At 43.6% G+C, this 20,034-nt stretch overlaps 1 pseudogene; it reads right to left on the reverse strand.

The window, feature by feature from the left end:
• Positions 1-17,368: 17,368 nt before the first annotated feature.
• Positions 17,369-19,578, reverse strand: LOC101581741 (annotated as a pseudogene).
• Between the last annotated feature and the right edge of the window lie 456 nt (positions 19,579-20,034).

Below are 20,034 nucleotides of genomic sequence, written 5' to 3' on the forward strand. Positions count from 1 at the left end.
ATTTATTTATTTATTTATTTATTTTTATGTATTTGGTAGAGGGTCTCACTGTGCAGCTCAGACTTATAGTCATCCTCCTGTTTTCAGCCTCCCCAGTGATGAGATTACAAGCAAGCGCCACCACGCCTGGTCTTTAACATTATATTTAAAACGTGTTATTTAAATAGACCTGTTTGTGGGCTTAGGTGTTGTTTTGAAACTGAATGAAAATACGTAACAAATACAAATATGTATTTGCATGGGCGTGTTAAACTAATAGTCGGGTCTTGACTGCCTCCTGGTGGTTGTACACATTAACTGCGACGCGCCCAAGATCTGCCCTGGAGGAAAGAGAGCACGCGAACCGTCCGGAATCCAGAGGGCTGCGTGCCCTGACTGAAAAGCCTGGAGCAACATGTCCTGTCCACCAATTCTCTCTTTTTTCTCCCTCTCAAGCTTGAAGCTTGAGAACTTGCAGCTAGCTAGCGGAGGCGGAGCAGGGAAAAGTGGGTCACTGCAGAGGTGCTGCGGCGTTCTGCGTGGAGGGAAGCGGGCAAGCAGCTGGAGCACGGGTGCCGGGCTGTGGGCTGCCCTGACAAGGCCCAAGGCGGGGGCAGGGAGATAGCTCAGTGGAATAAGTGCTTGCCTGGCAAGCGCAAGGTCCTGAGTTTGATCTTGGTTAAAAAAGAAAAAAGAAAAAGAAAAGATGGGGGCTTCTTTGTTTAGTGGCTGAGAGTGGCTAAAATTTGTGGTATGGCTTAGCTTTCATCGCGACTGCAGGGACAGGGCAAATACAGAGAGTGGAGTTCAGAGAGAGAGAGAGAGAGAAAGAGAGAGAGAGAGAGAGAGAGAGAGAGAGAGAGAGAGAGAGAGAGAGAAATGACCATTCTCCTTAAATGCATAAACGTATCATGAGGCAAACATCCGGGAGGAAGGGATATATGGAGTCTGACACAGAACGGGGAAACGAAATTGTATTTGGATTCTTGCTTCTCTTGCACATGAACAAACTGAGGTCAAAATCGGGGAACGGTGAGTCCAGAGAAACTTAGAAGCTGAGTCAGTTCTAGGATTTCTAGGTGTGTGTGTGTGTGTGTGTGTGTGTGTGTGTGTGCACGCGTGCACAGTGGTGCTGAGGACTGTCCTCAGCCCTTTTTACTTCACTTTGAGACAGAATCTCAGTAAGTTGCCCAGGCTGGCCTTGCACTTGGAACCTTCTTGCTTCAGCCTCCTTGGGGCAGCACGACTGGTAACTGTCCTCTATTAAAAGAACACAGCAACAAGTTCTGCTGTCCACTGCAGCAGGGAGCTCAGTGAGTATGGTCCTCTCCCTGGCCCCAGAAGGGGGCTGCTTCCTTTCACCCTTTCTGTGTCTCAGCAGCCTCTGTCACAGCCCTGTCCCTAGCCTCCACTCCCTTCTCTCCCCCATGACCTCTCAGTTTCGATCCTGCCTGTGCTTGGAGTGCGACCACTAAGGCAGGGGTGCTGGGACCTCCATTTGCCGGAGGCCCAGGGGAGAAGGGGCTGACCTGGCCGAGGCTCTTACACGTCTGGAGCGAAGTGGCAGGACCTGGGGCCTTAACTCCTTCTCTTCCCTCTGCCTTCAAGCTTTGGCTTCCCATTTTGTACTGTGATTTTTTTTTTTTTTTTTTTTTTTTAAGTGTGAAAGTTTCCAAGACGCCTACAGATCTCTTACAGCTGTGTTCATTGAAATGACTAATGAAAGAGACCCGTGCTACCAGTGGAACTTTCATAACTGGCACAGTGGCACTGTTGGTGCCAGTTGGCAGGACGTGATCCTGGGCATTTACATACTGGATGTCACCCCAAAAGCCCCTGACCAGGGGATTTCTGGGGTGCATTAAGAATGCTTCTCTGAGCCTCAGAAGGTGCGCAGTATGAGAGCCCCAGTTGTGGGGTTGGGGTAGCACTGCAGACACCCTCTGCCCTTCCCTTGGGGACCAAGGACTCTCCTCCCAGGAAGATATCCACTTCAGGTGTGGGTCCATGGTGCTAGGGACAGTGCAGCAGGGATAGCTCTGCTCCCTGCTCGCTACTGGCGGAGGTGTTGGGAGTACCTGGGGGGGGGGTACCCCCCGCACACCTGCAGCTAGATACTTGGGAAGGCAAGGGACACAAACTCTGGAAAATTCTACCCTTGGCTCACATTCTGTGCCACAGGTGTGAAGAGGGCACTCTGGGAGCTCAGAACTGGAGTGCTCACCTAGGGATGGCCAGGGAAGGCTTCCTGGAGCTCAGAATGATGGACTGGCATCTTCAGTGTTGTGTAGGTGAGTTTTCCACTGCTGTTACAAAATGCCCTGGAGAAGTCAAACGACAAGAGAAAAAGGTTATTTTAGCTTCTGATTTCAGAGGCTTCAGTCCAGTAAGAGCTCACATTTACTGAGGACTTTCTTTAAACTTTACATTTGCTCATCACACTGTTGATCCTCACAACAGCTGTATGAAGTACTTTATTATTCCTATTTTTTAAAATGTATTTAGGACAGGGTCTACAGGGTTTTCAGGGTCTCACTAGGTAGATCAGATTCATAGTGATCCTCCTGTTTTTAGCCTCCCAAGTGCTGGGATTACGGGCATGCGCCACCACGCTCAGTCTCAATCGCCATCTCTGCATGCCCTGGGGTCAGGGACAGCATGGCATGCTGGGACTGTAACTCCAGCTACTGCTCTCTGCCTATGCAGGTGCTTTAGTCTGCTGAGCTATCTGGCTGGTCCCTTATTATTCCTATTTTTGAGAATGAGGAAATGAAGGTTATTACTTGTTTAAGCCACATAGCTAGTAGTCGGCGAAAGCTGGCCTTGCACCCACGTCTCCCTGACTCTCGTCTATGCTCATGAATGCACTGTTCCTCTGTTTTATTTTTCAAACATACATATCAGGCCACAGAAGCATTTCTTAGTGAAACAGCTCTTCTTTCTCAGTACAACTGCTAGCATTTCGTGGAACCCAGTGTGGGAAATGTTCCCCCAGGAAAACACATTGCCCTTTCTGTAAATGAGAGATAATCAATCATATCATATCACTGTTACACTTATAAGAGGATCTAGATAAAGAGTACTGAGGATCTTGCCTCCCACCAGCGCCGTGGGTACTCTAAAGATAACTAGGATGATGGCTGCTAGGTCAGGAGATGCTCGGGTCTTACAGGGAGGGCTGCGTATGCTGTCTCTCACTCGGGTCACCCCTGTGATCCCTCCTTTCCTCTGCCCCTATTCTGGCCCTCATCTTCCTACAGTGTTTGTCTTTGTTCCAGGAATAATGCTTCAGTGACCTGATGCTGGGTGGGGTCTCCTCTGAACTTGGACTGTGTTGAGTCCTGTTATAGACTGGGCAGACTATCCACAACTCTGCTGTTGCTCTCCTCCCCCCAGCAGTTCTCACTAACACACCAGAGGCTTTGAAGACATGGCCCATCCTAGCACATGCCTGTTCCACACCTCCGTGGGCCTTTTTGGATGGTTCACCAACCCTCAAGTGGATCAGCCTTCCAGCATGGTTAGCTCTGACCTTCTCCCAGGACCCTTCCTTGCCCCATCAGTGTGTGACAGACATGACATCAAATGATGACTTTTCTTTTCCTCCAAGCTCCAGCTTTACACAGCTGTCATTTGTCTTTCAAAATTTCAGCAGACTCAAAGATGTGTGCATTTAGACAAAACATGCTACGGGCAAACAAAACAGACAAAAGCAGGCCCTCAACCTGCCTGGGAAGAGACTTGCATTCTTCCCGCTAGACATCACGGCCATTCTCACCTTGCGTCCTTACTCTCATTTCACACGTGGAAAGGCCAAAGAGGACACAGTGAAGAGTGGCAAGGCCAGGCCAGAGCAATCATCCTGTCTTTATCCTTATGTCAAATACTGTGGGATCCATGACTTTGGGACCACCAGAATTGGAGCCCTTTGCTCCTGGAGTGGCCCAAAGTGACAGGTGGTCCTACAAGGTTTGACATGCACAGGGCTTAGTTTCTTTGCTTTTCCCTCCTCTACTCTTCTGTTCCTGACACAAATCCACCTGCCACTCTGCAAAGGCCCCCAAGTGCTCCGTGGCTTTTCTCTGTGGCTGGTCCATGGAGCGCTCCTCTCTCATTGAGCCATCTACTTGCTTCTTAACAGAGCAGCACCTAAGAGAGACTGGAAAGGAAACGCATGTTGTAGTCTTTCCTCAATATACAGGAAAGGAAAATTATCCTGACAGGTGTTAAAAATGGCCAGGAGGACTTTGTTGCAATAGGTGAGGAGGATTGAACTCAACTCCAAACACAAAAGGAATGAAGGGGGACTGCAGCCATTGGGCAGGGTGAGGGAATGGATGGAAAATTACTAAGAATGTGTTTAGCTATCAGGGGTGGGGCAGAGGAGCTTGTCTGGGTACTATGGGTGGAGATTGTCAATAAACTGAATGAGTAGGATTTATTGCTAAAACTGGGCTCAGCGGACCAAGGGTCAGGTCTAGCTCCGAAGAAGGTTCAGAGGAAACACTCAAGTCTGGTCAAGGAGGAAGTCTTTGTATGCCAGGGTTCATGAAGTAGTGGGAGAATCAGGATTGGAACTCAGAACCCAGAGGGAGGTGAGGTAGTGGTGTGGTAGCCACGGGGGTCAGAGAGGACCCAAGGGGAGGATCTGGGCCCCTCCAGCCTCTGGCTCGAGATTGAACTTTGGACAGCCACATTGATTTCATTTCAGATTTGTTCGTTTCTTACAAACTATGACATTCACATACTTTTTTCCTAGTACTTTGAAAACTTGGATTTTTAGGTATTTGATACTTTCTATTAGAAGTAAGAGTAGAAGTATAGAGGCTTCGTTTAGATCCTGAACAAAAGATTTTGAGTTCATGATTCTCTTCTGTAATACTGAGACAACATCATTATGGATTGCATTGCTTCACCCCTAAACTCATAGATAGGAATCTTCCCCAGTGCAAGTGTGTGTGGAGTTAAGGTCTTTGAAGAGGTCGTGGAGGCTGAGTGAGGTCAGGTAAGGCTGGCACTGTAATCCAGTAGGACCCGAGTCCTTATAAGAGGAGTCATAAGAAACTTGCTGTGTGATTGGGACAGACCACGTGGGGACATGGTGAGAAGGGGACCAGCTGTAAACCAGGAAGGGAGGCCTCCCTGCAGTTGAGATCTCTGTCCCACTGATCTTAACCTTCTTGCCTCCACACCTGTGAGAAAGTCATTTTCTGTTGTTTAAACCGTCTGGCCTGGGGCTCTTTTCTAAATGGCAGCCTGAACAGAGAGATGTGACACCTGCCTTGTGGGTCTTTTAGGAGAACTAAGCATCACATAAAATAGCTCCCTCTATTGTGGTTTCAGTTACCCACAGACTAAAGCCTGAGAACATTAAATGGAAAATTCCAGAAATAAATGATTAGTAAGTTTTAAATTGTGTGCTTCTCTGAGAATCATGATGAAATCTCTTGGGTCCTGCTCTGTTCTGCTCCGGATGTGCGTGACTCCGCTGTGTAGTGTGTCCACACTACGCCACCAGCCCATCTGCCACGTAGTAGCCATTTGGGTTATCTGTTTCAGGGCTTGTGTTCAAGTTATTCTTATTTTGTTTAATTAATAACGGCCTCAGAATACAAGAGGGATGGCTTGGGGCAATTTGGGTATGCCAAAGAGAAGCCATAAAGTGATTCTTTGGTGACAGCCCTTGCTTGACTTAATAAGGAAACAAACAAACAAAAAATATTGTATGATAAAGTTTCTAAGATCCATGATAAGAATGAATCTTGTCTCTGTAAAATTGTGAGGAAGGAAAAAGAAACTTATACTAGTTGTTCAATTTATAAAAGTTATGCAAGAAAACATTCGCATAACTTTCATTACGAGTTATTGTAATTGTCTTGTTTTGTGGTTAGTTACTATTAATCTGCCTGCGCCTAGTCTGTAAATTATACTTTATCATAGATATGAATGTGAGGGAAGAAACACAGCATATATAGTTCAATATTTCCTGATTTGAGGCATCTGCTGGGCCACACATCCCATGAGTGCTCCCAGTGGGAGAGTGGCGCTGATGATTGAAGAAGACCTGGTGGCCATCCACACATGCTAGTTTATCCCATTTTCCTTCTGATCTGTGATAAGGTGCCTTTTGCCACCAGTCATCTTTTTTGTGACCACATGACAGTGGGGGAAATTAATATATTCCCAATTCTTTTCAAGTTTTTTTTTATTTATTTGAGAGAGAGAGAGAGAGAGAGAGAGAGAGAGAGAGAGAGAGAGAGAGAGAGAGAGGGGTGTGTGTGTGGCCAGCTCAGCCCACCAGGGGGCGGGGCTGGCTGGCAAGTGGTGCTGGGGGATTGAACCGCGGTCCCTGATACTTTGCCAAGCTTGTTCTAAGTAGGTGCTTTAGACCACTGAGCCATCTCTCCAGCCCTCCCAATTCTTTTCGATTTCGACTTTATGGGATTGTTACAGCTGGGACCCAGTATATACCCCCAAAGCCTCATTGTGTTGAGCACTGGTTTGGCAATGGACTTTTGGGAAAGGATTGCATCATGAGGGCTTCCTAGCTGAGCAAGAGAGCCGCGGACCGTGGGGCGGTGCCTGAGCCCGGCGGGGCGGAGCGCTGGTTCTCACCCCTGCTGCTGCTGCTCTCCGGGCACTGAGCACTGGACGGCGGCGGCGCTACTGGCCCAGAGCCTCCAGTATCCCGGCCCTCCAGCGCAAATGCGCCTGTGGTCGCCGCAGTTCTGACCCAGGGTTGGCATCTGGCAGAGCCTAGATGAGCCCTCTGCATCACTGCTTCAGGGAAGGCTGGGCAAGTGAGCCCGGCGTTGTCAGCACTCAGGTGGGGGGTGATTCTGCCGCCTGTGAACAAGGGCTGGGAGGTTTGAAATGCTGGACAGCTAACATGCGCAATTCCCACAGATATAGGGCGATCTTACAATGCCCCCTAATAGCAAGCAGTGGAGTCACCACCAAGCTTGAGATACACGCAACACTGTCAGTCAGCCCTTATCTATAACCTTCTACTCACAGCAATCAGTAGTATAGATAGAAGTTTTACTCTTTTTTGAGCTTTATGTAAGTGAATTAACATAGTGCATAATTTTTTGTCTCTGGGTTTTATTATTATGATTTTTTAAAAATGTATTTTGTGCAAGGTCTTACTATGCAGCTTGGACTTGCAGTGATCCTCCTGTTTTTAGTCTCCCCAGTGCTGGGATTACAGGCGTGTGCCACCATGCCCAGACTTGGTGGTCGGCTCAGCATGCTGGGGCTGAGGGTGTGGGTCTGGCATGGCAAACAGTGCCAGAAATCGAACTCCGCTCCCTGCATTTGCCTAAGCAGGTGCTTACTCTGCTGAGCTGTCTCGCCAGCCCTCCAGTCTCTGGATTTTTTGTTCAACATGTCTTTTGTGTTGTTTTATGTAATATTATTTCATTGCTTTCATACCTGAGTAATATTCCACTATATAAATTATAGCACAAGTTTATTTCTCCATTGTATTCTTACTGATATTTGGGTTGCTTCTGGTTTGGGAATACTAAACAACACTGCTATGGACATTATTGCATGAATCGTCATGGGTATGAGCACTGATTTCTTTAGTTAGGAGAATTAGGAGAGGAAAGGACACAAGTTCAAAATAAAGAAATGCTACACGTTGCTGTCCTATTAGGAATGAAAGTTTGTGGTCGTCGCCAAATGATCTTTCTCACTGTGCCAAGTTACTTGTTCACAACCTATGTGTGTAGCTTACAATTGCTTTATATCTTTGCCTTTGTCTGTTATTAGAAACTTCTTACGTTTTAGCTTTTTTGATCAAGTGTCATGGTATTGAGTTATGGTTGTAGCTGGGCGTGGTGATGCACACCTGTAATCGCAGCATTTGGGAGGCTGAGGGGGGATCGCCATGAGTTGAAGGCCTACCCGGACTACACAGGAAGACCCTGTCTCAAAAACAAAACAAAACAAAGCAACAACAACAACAACAAAAAACTGAAAGAAAAGAAAGAGAATTGTGATTGCAATGTGTACTTCTCTGGTGGCTAATTGAGCTGTACACTTTTTAAAATATGTTCCTTGGCCATTTGGGTATCTTATTTTATCAAAGGAGTGTTTGACATTTCTAAAAATAGGCTGGATATTTTTCTTACCAACATTCAGCATTTCTTTATTTTGAACTTGTGTTCTTTCCTTGGGCCTCCTATGTGGCAAGTATCCCCTCCTAGCCCATGGCTTGCATTTTTGGCCTCTTAATGATGGCTGTTTAGGATTATAGATTCAAACTGCCAAATATTTTTTTTTCTTGTTGAGATAAGGTCTTACTCTGTAGTTCAGGCTGACCTTGAACTCACCATGTAGCCAGGTTGGCCTCAAACTCATGACGATCTTCTTGTCTCAGCCTCCTGAGTGCTGGGACACTGAGTACTGAGTAAGGAGTATGAGTGTGTGCTACCATACTTGGGAAATTCTTTTTTTTTTTTTTTTTCAGTACTGGGGATTGAACTCAGGACCCTGCACTTGCCAGGCAAGTACTTATTCTACTGAGCTATCTCCCCAGCCCTTTGGCAAATTCTATGGTTTGTGCTTTAGACTTTCAAAGTCCTGTTTAAGAAATGTTTGCTTGCTCTGAGGTCATGGCTTCTGAGACAAAAGACCGGGTCTTCTGGGGCAGGCAGAGGTCCACGGCTCCTTCTTTTCATGCATTTGAGGCTGTGAGGAGGTGGGCTGGGAGTGGAGATAGAAGGTGCACAAACTTTTCCAGCTGGCTTTGAAGCTGGGCTCGGTCGCTGCAACTGGGTTTCAGTTCTGGCTCTGCTTTACCGCTTAACAATTCCACTTTCTTAGACTCTTTTTAAAAAAATGTATTAGTACGGGGTCTACAGGGTCTCACTACACAGAGCCGACTCATAGTGATCCTTCTGTTATCAGCCTCCCAAGCGCACAGTCTCAATCGCCATCTCAGCATGCCCAAGGGGCATGGTGGGCACGGTACGTGGGAGATCAAACCCTGGTCTCTGCGTCTGCCTAAGCAGGTGCTTAAATCTGCTGAGCTATCTGACCAGACCTATAACCTCTTCATCCTCTAGTTTCCTTGTCTGTACAGTGAGCATTCCTTATCTTTAAATACCTCACAAGGTAATGTATGGAATGAGGGAACTAATGCAAGGCTTCAGCTTGTGGTGCCGAAGCATAGTGCTTTTTTAGTGGATCATAAAAAATTAGCCGCTCTTACCCCTATTATTATCCTCACAATGCCTGTAGGCTTTTTACTCTTGTCACCATGTCCCCTTCTTCTTGTGCCCTGATTATGTGTCAACATTGCTTAGTTATATAAACCACCTAGACTAAGCTTTACTTAATATGCACCTAACAAAGTATGCTTTTGTTTTGATTGAATAGAGGAGGAAGGAGATACGGAGAAGTGAAGTAATTATCCTCCACATCACATAACTGGAAACACCAGAGCCAAGGTCTAGATGAAGGACCACAGTGCCCTAAAGCCGAGGAGAGGCAAAAGGAGGATTGCACACAAGTGGGAGGAAACGCTATCTGCTTACATCCTTTTTGCTTGCAGAATTGTAAAGAAGTAAATTAATTACCTAGATTCCCTATGTAAAATAATTAAACTGACTGCATCACTGTAAAGAAGCAGATGATTGTAAAGTGCTTGCCTGACTGTAAAGAAGCCCAGCAAAATCATCCGTGCAAAATTTGGCCAGTTCAACTCTTCCCCACAGAGGTGAGACAGAGGGCCGGGCTTTACCTCCTGACCTGTAAGGTGAGGTGACCGGGCAACAGCACTCAGGTAACCCTTGGAAAAGCAGATTCTCCACCCAGCTGTGTCTGATTCCGAGTTGTCACATGGTTGCCTGGTAAGGTCCGAAGAGACTCAGTGGAGCAGAACTGCAAGGACAGTGAAGGGTCCTCGTGCCTGCACTTGGGGACTTGGAATTCAATGTGAAATGGGCTGTGCCGAGGAGCATCGGGGCTGGCTGCACGCAGAGGTGCGTGCGGCAGGCACAGTCAGTGCGCCCCTTCCAACTTTTACCTGTATCCTCTGCGACTGCTTGTGACCAGCACTGTCCAGGTACTGTACCACAGGGCCTCACTCAGATGTGGTGACAGCTGGTGAAGCCTCCCTGGGGTCTTTATGCTGGCCAGGCGCAGCAAGCATCTTTGGCATGTTCACATTATTAAAGAAAAGTAGTGACGACACTAGTAAAATTGGGTCTTGGTATTCACTGACCCCTTCTGCCTGGGAAAGTGACAGACCTGGGGAGCAGTGCAGTTCTGGACTACTCCTTGCCCCTGTGACCTTCTCCCTCAGATTCTTTTCGAGTCCCATATTTGGCATTTCATTGCAGGTTAATGTGCTGACTGACTCATGATTCGTGGGCATTAGATAGGAAGGTGGAGCACAATTGCACATCATCTTGTGTTTATGATGGATGGTAGCCTTCTAAAAGGTTAAATGCAGTCTATTTCATGCTAAATTTAAATTTTATTCAAGTATAATAACAGAAAAGAGCATGAATCCTAAAAGTACAGCTTGCGGGCAAACACATACACAAAGGAAACACAGCCAATATGGCCCAGCTCCTGGATCAGGACAACTAGATCGGCGGAAGCTCTCTGTGACCTCTCGGTGATACTTCCTCTCCATCCTCCTGTCAGGGTGGCCCAAGTCTTCTTTCCTCATGCTACCGGCTAACTCTGCATGTGGGAGTCACAGTTATACATCAGAAAAAGTATTTCACTTAAAAATATTTCAGATCACTAAAAGCAACAGGGAAAACATGGGAAGTTCAGTTCTAAATCGTGTCATTTTGGCATCACCTGCAAAATTTTGAAGATTTTCAATTCAATTTTGTCTTTCTACTTAATAACAATCTCAAATGTACACAAACATTGCAAAGATACTGTAGTAGCTTTTCTTTTTTGAAGATTTGGAGGAAATTGAGACACTGGTGCTCCATGACCCCCACCATAGTTTGTGCATGAGTTCTGCATCCAAGGACATTTTTCTTTTTTTTTTAAACTTTTTTTTCATAATTTTATTGATAAACAAATAGCAATGAGACAGTTTCAAATCAAATTGCTAGGACAGTTTCAATAACTAACACACTGCATACATTCTTCTTAGTGGTTAATTGCTGTACAAGATGTGGACTTGATATCCTATTTACAAACACCACTAGAACAAATCATTCTATTCATTAACAGAATGTAACTATATATCTATCCTAACCACTTTGAATACACAGATACAAAATGGACATTCATCTGTATACCCTTTTTTTGTTAAGTTCCGTTATTTGAATATTATAGGTGTGTAAACTCAGCAAAATATTCAAAAAGAGTCCAGTAGCCCATAATAGCATTGGGTCTTCTGTTTAACTGGCAATGTTAGAAATTGTTGACCTGAGTCCCCCACAGCTCAACATAACAGCATGGCTTTCCTTCCTATATTTCATCTTCATATTTTTCTACTGGATGGTTAAGACCAAGGTAAAGCAGGACCTGTGCAACAAGAGTTGTAGCTTTTGGGTCTGAGAAGGTCAGTGAAATGCCCCCAGGATTTATCCTGAGATCCTGTACCTCAGATTGTAGAACCTTTGTCAGTGTCAGCCATGTGGATGAGTGATGGCCATTGCTTGGCCAATGTGCTCTCTGTGAAAGCCTGAGAGAGTGTTTTCTCTCCATGTGACTCTCCTTAGGCACACTCTACATCATCAATCACTTTCCTCTTTGGCCCCATAATCTCCCAAGGACATTTTTCTACATAACAATAATATAACTAGCAACATAAAAAATAAAAAAGAATGACACTGGTACCTTGCTAACCTGTTTTGCCAACTGCCTCAATGAATATGCTTATTGCAAAGGTTCAGGCCCCAGGGCTGCTTTGTTTAGCTGTCGTGTCTCTCCAGTCTTTACAAAGTAGGCTTCCTTGATTTTCATGACTTTGACATTTTAGAGTGTGAAAGAGCAGTTATTTTGTGACGTGTTCTTTAATTTGAGTTTGTCTGATGTTTCCTCATAGCCAGGCTTAGGTAATACATTTTATATTTGACAGAAATACCATATTTCATCCTGTGTGTAGTGCACATTTCAAGCTGTGCATTCACAGTTACAGAACATGTTTCAGTTTTTTTTTTTTTTTGGAACCGGGGATTGAACTCAGGCCCTTGTGCTTGCCAGGGAAGCACTTACTCCACTGAGCTGTCTCCCAGGCCCTTGTGTTTCAGTTGTTCGATTACAGTGATGTTCCTTTTGATCATTGGATTGAGGTGTCAGCATTTTTTATTGTACGCTCATTCTCTTCTCCTTTATAATTAGTAGGTTTTTTGGGGAATGTATGTTGTGGTTATTTTAATATCCTACTTTGTGCCAAGTGATTACCTGTTAGCTTTAGTATTCATTGATGTTTCTTGTCTGAATCAGCATTATTATGGATGCCAGATATTTTAAAAATGTAATCATTAAATTTATATTTGTTAGTTAACATTCTGCTGTGAGGAATAACTTTCTCTTATTAATCAATTAATTGAATAATTAATCCCTTGCTTATATTACTATGGGCTTGTGGATTCCTGTTTTGTTCACTGGGTTTTATTCTATTGTCATCAGATTACCCCCATTTCACCAGAGTCCATGTCATTTTTTGTGCATGTCCATTCTTTTAGAATAAGATAGTCTAAGTTCAGTTTGTGATTTTCCTGCCATTTCTTTGGAGATCCCTGCTTCAAAAAGAAGTGAAAGATAGCATTTAGAAATTTTATTAGTCAGTTTGGGCTGCTGTGATAACTCCACAGATTGGGTGCTTATAATTAATAGAAACTTATTTCTCACACTTCTGGAGATGGACTGGTATGTCCACAGCCTGGATGCTAGCTAGCATGGCTGCTTTGGAACAAGGGCCCTCCTCCGCTGCAGGCTACAGCCTTCCAGGGTGCCCCCTAGAGGCAGAAGGGGCAGCTCAGCTTTGTAGGGCTTCTTTCACTGGGCATTTATCCCACTCAGGAAGGCTCCACTCTGTTACTCTGGGGGATAGTATGTCAACATATGAGGTTTTTTTTTTTTTTTTTTTTTTTTTTGTCTTTTTGAGAGAGTCTCGTTATACAGTTCAGGCTTGCCTTGAGCTCATTTTGTAGCCTAGGCTAACTCACATAGGTCCATCTCCCGAGACGCCCCGCGGACACACCAGAGATATGCTTTGGTAATCTGCTAGGCATTTCTTAGTACAGTCAAGCTGACAATCATGCATAATGGTTACACCATATGCATCAAAACTCTGTGGCTGACCTGTTACATAAGAAATAACCAGGCCGGGCATGATGGCACATGCCTGTAATCCCGACTACTCAGGAAGTTGAAGCTGATGGATTGCAAATTGGGGGCCAGAACAGGCAATTTAGCCAGACACTATCACAAAGAAACAAAACAAAACAACAAAAAACAATCAAGAGGCATGGGGAAGGACTTCGGTGTAGATGCTCCCTACTAACAACAACAAGCCAGTGTGGGAACTGAACTGGCTCCTCTCTCTTTTCAAGAGTATCGTAAACTACAGGGCCTGCAGGTGAGAAATGGGCCGAGATTATTTGCGAGTTCCAATCATTCACACCCGCGCTCTGTGCAGCCTTTTCTGTACTGCTGAGATCAGCTAAAAAAAAAAAAAAAAAAACTCAAAAAAAAAAAAAAAAAAAGCCTACATCCCTGTAACTAGTTTAATTCCTAGTTCCCTTATTTTTAAAAACTATAATTGATGGGTCTGGCCCATGTGGAAACCAGCTGAATCACCATGGCGTCTCCACAAGGTGGCGATGAGCCCAGAACAACTACCTGCCTCCTCTTTCCCAGCACTCCCTTCATCCCTTCCACAGGGTGCCAAGGGGATCTGCCTCACTCCCAAGATGATCTCCAATGAGCTGTCACAATGTCATCACTTCACCTCCCAAGGTCCCGCCCCCTTTAGGAACCTATAAATACAGCAGCCCTCCACCGTTTAGCCCGGAGGCTTCCTGCGTGTCTTTCCCGGCGGTCCTTCTGTACCCTCAATAAAAGCCTTTTTTATCTTTCCTATCACTTTGGTGTGCCGCCGCCGCCACTGCTGCCACCATCGCTGCTGGGTGAACCCTGACAATAATAAAATTAAACCTAAGGTTCACCCTGAAAGTTTGGTTTCACTAATGAGGTACAATGTGATAAGATATTGGGGGCCAGAATTGCTTATCATCTGCATTTTTATTGTTATGGAAACTCAACAACTTCATTCTCTCATTCTTGAAATGATCCATAATTCCGCAGATAAAGTTAAATTCACTTCAGTATTGACTATGAAAAGGTACTTGATAAACATACTAATAACGTATGCACAATTGAATGAGTCATGTTTAATATATTGAAATAACATACACTTTTGAGTACACTAAGGTATTGTGGCAAGGTAGCTTCCACTTAAATCCTCACCATATTCTACATTGCTGTCTGTGAGTATGGCCTATGAACTAAAAATAGTTTAAATATATTATATATTTTAGTGGTTAAAAAAGAGAAAAATCTGCTGTGGCATGTGAAGATTTATTGTTTTATTTGACCTGAGCTGCATCCACCTTATTTTTATTTTTATTTTTTGCGGTACCGGGGATTGAACTCAATACCCTGCATTTACCAGGCAGGCGCTTATTCTACTGAGCTATCTCCCCGGCCCCCTGCATCCACCTTATGTATGCTCTGTGGCTGCCCTTGTTTATGAGGGCAGAGTTAAGTAGTTGCAAGGGAAATCATAGACTGATAAAGCAAAAAATGCTTGCTGTATGGTCAGCTATAGAAAAGTTTATTTTCCTCTATTCTGTGTCCATGGGATAGCAGAGTGAGAAAACAGACCTAAATCCCTGCCTTTAGGAAACTTGAGACAGGACTTTACTATGCAGTTCAAGCTGGCCTTGAATTCACTTAGTAACCCAGCTTGGCCTTGAACTCGTACCAATCCTCCTGCCTCAGCCTCTCGAGTGCTGGGATTAGAGATGTGTACCACCATGCCCAGCTGGATGGATTCTTTCTATTTCAACTCAATGAAATATTTTGACAGTGATTCATTTTAGTTGTTTTTTTTTTTTTTATAAGGTCAGTAAAATTCAGCCATAAAACCATCTTATCAAATTTTTTTGGTGGGAAATTTTTAATATTTAAACTTAAATTTAGAAATTAATTCAATATAGTACTTGTTACTGTTCTGTTAGATTGTCTATATTTTCATGGTTTAATTTTGATAGGTTACATGTGTCTAGACATTGATCAATTTCTTCTAGGGGTTTGTTATTCATTACAGTTCCTAATCTTACTTCGTGTTTCTGCATGTTCTGTTGTAACATCTCCTTTCTCATCTCAGCTCTTATTTACTTGAACTTTCTTTTTATTCTTTTTTTTTCTTTTTATAAGTCTAGCTAAAAGTTTCTCAATTTTGCTTATCCTAAAAAAAAGCCCAACCCTTTATTTTCTATTTTTAGCTCTATTTTGCTTATTTCTGTTCTGATCTTTATATTGTTTATACTGATTTCAGATTTGGCTTGTTCTGGCTTTTCTAGTATCCTGAGATGTATTATTAGATGATTTATTGAAATCTTTCTCTTATTTTGATATAAGCACATATTTTGTTTTATAAAATTTTATTTTGTTAGTATATATTTGTGAAACATAATTGAAACGTAATAATTACACTTGTTTGGGATCTCTGTAATCTATCAAATCTATCTCTAATATCATCTACTTATCATTTATCTATATTTATTATGTGGGTAAGGTGGGAAGTAAAGTTGTGAGAAAGAGGGAATACTGACTTGGAGTTAGTATACTTGGGAGCCCCATAAATTCTCCTGGCTTTACTCTTTTATTTTATTTTGTATCTTTAGGGAAGGGTGTACAGGGTGTACAGGGTCTCATTATCAGACCTGACTCATAGTGATCTGCCTGTTTACAGGCTCTCAAGAGCTGGGATTCTAGGCGTGTGTGCCACCTCCTCCAGTCTCAATTGCCATCTCAGCATGCCCCTTGGGTGGGGCCGCCATGGCAGGCCCAGGTATGGAACCTGCGGTTCCTGAGCCTGCTTGCTCAGGCTCAGGCTTTAATCTGTTGAGCTATTTGGTCAGCCCTGGTTTTAGCCTTTTAGTTTGTGAAATGAGATATGGAGTTAGATCATGGAAGACAAAGATCTGAGCATGCTGGCAACCTTTCTTCCTTCCTTATCTGTGGAAAAGATTACTGTTGTTCACTGCTTTATCTTGTGAATGCGTGTCCCAGAGGTGACATCCCAGAGATGACACTACAATGCAATCTCTTTTCTCTCTCGGAGCAAACCTCAAGGCCTGCCGCTTAAGTTGGTACCGCTCCCTCATCCCTGAAATGCGGTAACTTCATCCTGGATCACTGAATCCCTCAAGTCAGTTGATTCTTTCTTTCTTTCTTTTTTTTCAAGGATGAGCAGTTCATTTTTTAAAAAAGGTAACAAGCTGAAATTTGAAATGTATTAACTAGGCTTTTCTATACATTATATTACATAATGACTCTGATTTTGCCTTTCCAAGTACAGTTTCCTCAAGAGTTAGCAAAAGCTAAACACGTCACAGTCCCTGGGGCTCACACTGCCTTCTCAGGCCAGCCACCCCCTGGTGGAGCAAATACAAGTGGAGAAGTAACTGCTCCCTTTTGTTTTAACTTGAGAGTTTCTGAATAATAATAATACCAAATTAGGTTTGGGTATAAAAAGCTAGATGACTGCCTGATCTAGGGCTGTGTTTTGTTCCAGGAGACCTGAGTGAGAAAGGACAAGAATTACCCCTTGTCAACAGGCATGCCGTGACAGAAGATAGGGTCACTCATGCGCTTCCATTGTGATTGTTGAGTGAAGGCAGGCTGAGCCAGGCTAAGCTCATCTGTAACATGAGGGGTTTGACCTTCCAGCCTGGTGTGCTAGTTGCAAACCTCCACTCTTCTACTAGTAAGAAACGCCACCCCTGCTGAGGTGGATGCTGAAAGGAGAGTCTATCCTGCTGTGGCATCAACCTTCAGATATGGAAAATAACTACAATGAAATGAAAGTATTTCACTAAAGTGCAAATTGCTCCCACAGTGGTGGTGGAAATTCTGTTCAATGCTTTGAAATTTATGTATGTTGTAAAACTGTAGCAAACTATGATCTTACTCACATAACTGAAGACTTTCCCATGGGGATATAGAATTTAAGAGTGAACCCAGTGACTGGCTTTCTAAATCCTAAGAATCCATAATCTGTATCCATGATGTCTTGCTGTTACATGAGCTTTTTCAGGTCATCGGGACAAGGAGTCTTACAGAGACTCTGAAAGAATTTTGTTTTTTGTTTAAAAAGCATCAAGAAATTTTATGATTCAGGGGATTGAAACCCCAATGTTAACAGGCAAGCCTTCTTTTTTACAGAATACAAAGCACTCTGTTTCTTCCATTTCTAACAGCTCGGCAAGAGAAGCCATCACCAAGTCGTGCTCCTGCAGCATTTCCTGGTAGCGGGACACAGCTGGTTCAATCCTTGCTGAACGCCACACAGAAGTGATAAGCTTCATGTCTTACACTTCCGGCATTCTGCTTACACTAGGGATGGAGGAGATCTGTAACTTGATACCAGGATGATTATCCTGCCCTGTCTCAGGTATTTGGGACTTTGCTGGAACTTGGTCCTTGTCCTCTGGAAGACAGGACTCTGTAGGTTCCATTTTCCTGGCCAGCTCTTTCATTGGTCTGGTATTAGTTGCAGCAAATAAAGAATCAGAGGTGGTTCCTTCTGTAGCTCTATTTTGATCTTGCAAAATATTCAGAACAGCTTTCTGCAACTCTTGTATTGGTTCTGCTCCATTTTTAATGGCCTCTTCATACAGCCCATTGACAACAAAGGCGCCTTTTCTTGTCAGTAGCTTTGCTTTTCAGATCTCGAATTTAGCAAATTTTTCAGCCTTAGGAATGTTGGACAAAATGGCAAATATTTCATTAGAAAGTACACCCCCTTCAGTGAACCTCAGACATTCTGCCAGAGAGCTGTTAATCTTATTGCACAGGTTCAACTGTGCTTTCTTTTCTTCCTCTTTTTCTGTGCTCTTCCAGAATAAAATATTCATTTGCTCTATGACTTGTCTTTTTGTTTTAATTTCCATAGGGGGCCATTTATAGATTTTCCCCTTAGATTTCTGCGATTCACCTAGCTGTTTTGTTCGATCCTCTGCTGTTGTCTTTATAGCATTGGGATTAGTATGGGTACCATTTGGGACTCCTCTTCCATTTCCAATTGTAATATTAGCTTGAGTTTTGGGAACTGTCTTGAAAAGGAAACACTTCGGGGGAAAAGTCTTTTTCAACTTGGGGTCTACAGTCTGTGCTCTTTGTTGAAAGCTGTTAGTTCTATTTGCCCTTATGCCAGGAGTGGTTGGAATGATTGAGTTAAAGTTGCTGGTTGTCAAATTAGGCCTCTGGCTTATGGATTTTGATCTTTGCAGTACACTTGTCTGGGACCTAAAACAAGGTTGTGTGGTCTTCTGATCTTGCCTGATGTTTGGAGGTTGGTTGGTAGGTCCTCCCTGTAGTGAACTGGGGTGTGGCTTGGGGTTGGCATGTTTTACTTTCTCTTCAGTATCAGTGTATGACTGCACCTTAGTTACTTTTGATAGTTCATATTTGTCCCTGTTAATCTTTACATCCTTTATGTTCTTCACCTCTGGTTTCTTTGATGCTTGAGTTCTACCAAGGGTCTGAACAAAGTAAGAGGGAACTGTCCTGGTGGGCTTTTTTGGTCTTGCAAACTCTGCTCCTTTAGAGGGTTGCTGTAACTTTACTGGGAGAGTCCTTATTTGTGTTTTTATAACAAATTGTTTATTAATGTTATCTTTCAGACTAGCACTATTCTCCAAACTTTTGCCCAAAATTTGTTTAGCTGTCAAATTACTCTTGGTTTGACTGCAAGAGTTAGTCTTTGACATGCTTGTGCTACATAATGCAGGATCTGGCTTCTTAGGTTCTGATAAGGTTTGAGGCATGTTCTCTTTGTTTAACACTATGAGAAGTCCATCCAAAGATTTTGGAAAGATCCACCTTTCAACTTGGGTGTTACCCACAGAACCTGTGCATCTTGCATTTGCCTGACCTGTTGTTATCTGCTGCATTAGGTGACCTCATGGGCTTTCTCAACAGTTTTCCTTCAGCAGATGATCCAGCTTCATGCTGCTGGTGACTTGCTGGAAGGTTTACAGTTTGGGTTAGAAGAAATACCTCTTACAGTCAGACTTCTGCCCACTAGTTTTGGTGCCTCTAACTTTGGCTTCTGGGACACTGTTATATTAGCTGGTCTGGACTGGAGTTTAATGCTGATAGGCCTTGCAGCTTTGACAGGCAAAACAGCATGGTTGGTACCATCCTTTTTGGGTTTAATGGTAGATTTAGAAGGTGATGGATTTTGGCAATTTGTCTTGGCTTTTAGGTAAGGCTTGGTGTTTTGGTTCTTCAGTTTTCCTTGACTGCTAGGTACTCCTGCATTTTTTTCTGCTGTTCTGCTGCAGTGTCCACAGTGGAGAGCCCCAGCCTCACCATGACTCCTTAGCGACAGTTTTCCTTCAAAAGCGACTTTTTCTTTTCAGTATCCCTTCCCCTCCTTGAATTTTGAATTTTGTTTAGACTATTTTGTTAACTTGGCTCATCAGTACTTCACCTCTCTCCAATCTTCTTAAAAATAAGAAAAAGAAAAGAAGTAAAAGATCTGAATGGTCCCTAGCTGCCTTATTAATCAGGTTTAAATGAAAATTGCCTAACACAGAAACCCTGCCTTGCAGTCATACCGAAGACTCCATGAAGTATTGGGCCATACATGCATTTGTATTTAAACATATGCTTATTCTTCCCCCTGCACACACTGATCACCTCTTTCTAGTATGCAGAGAACATAGCAATCACCTATGCTCCATCTTGCTGGACCTGTAAGTTAGAAAAACTCTTCCCAAAATAATTAAAGATGTAACTTGTGCCGTGGAAAAACTGAGACAGGCTGGG

The sequence above is a fragment of the Octodon degus genome, unplaced genomic scaffold (genome assembly GCF_000260255.1).
Source record: "Octodon degus isolate 3935 unplaced genomic scaffold, OctDeg1.0 scaffold00017, whole genome shotgun sequence".
Taxonomy (NCBI): Eukaryota; Metazoa; Chordata; class Mammalia; order Rodentia; family Octodontidae; genus Octodon; species Octodon degus.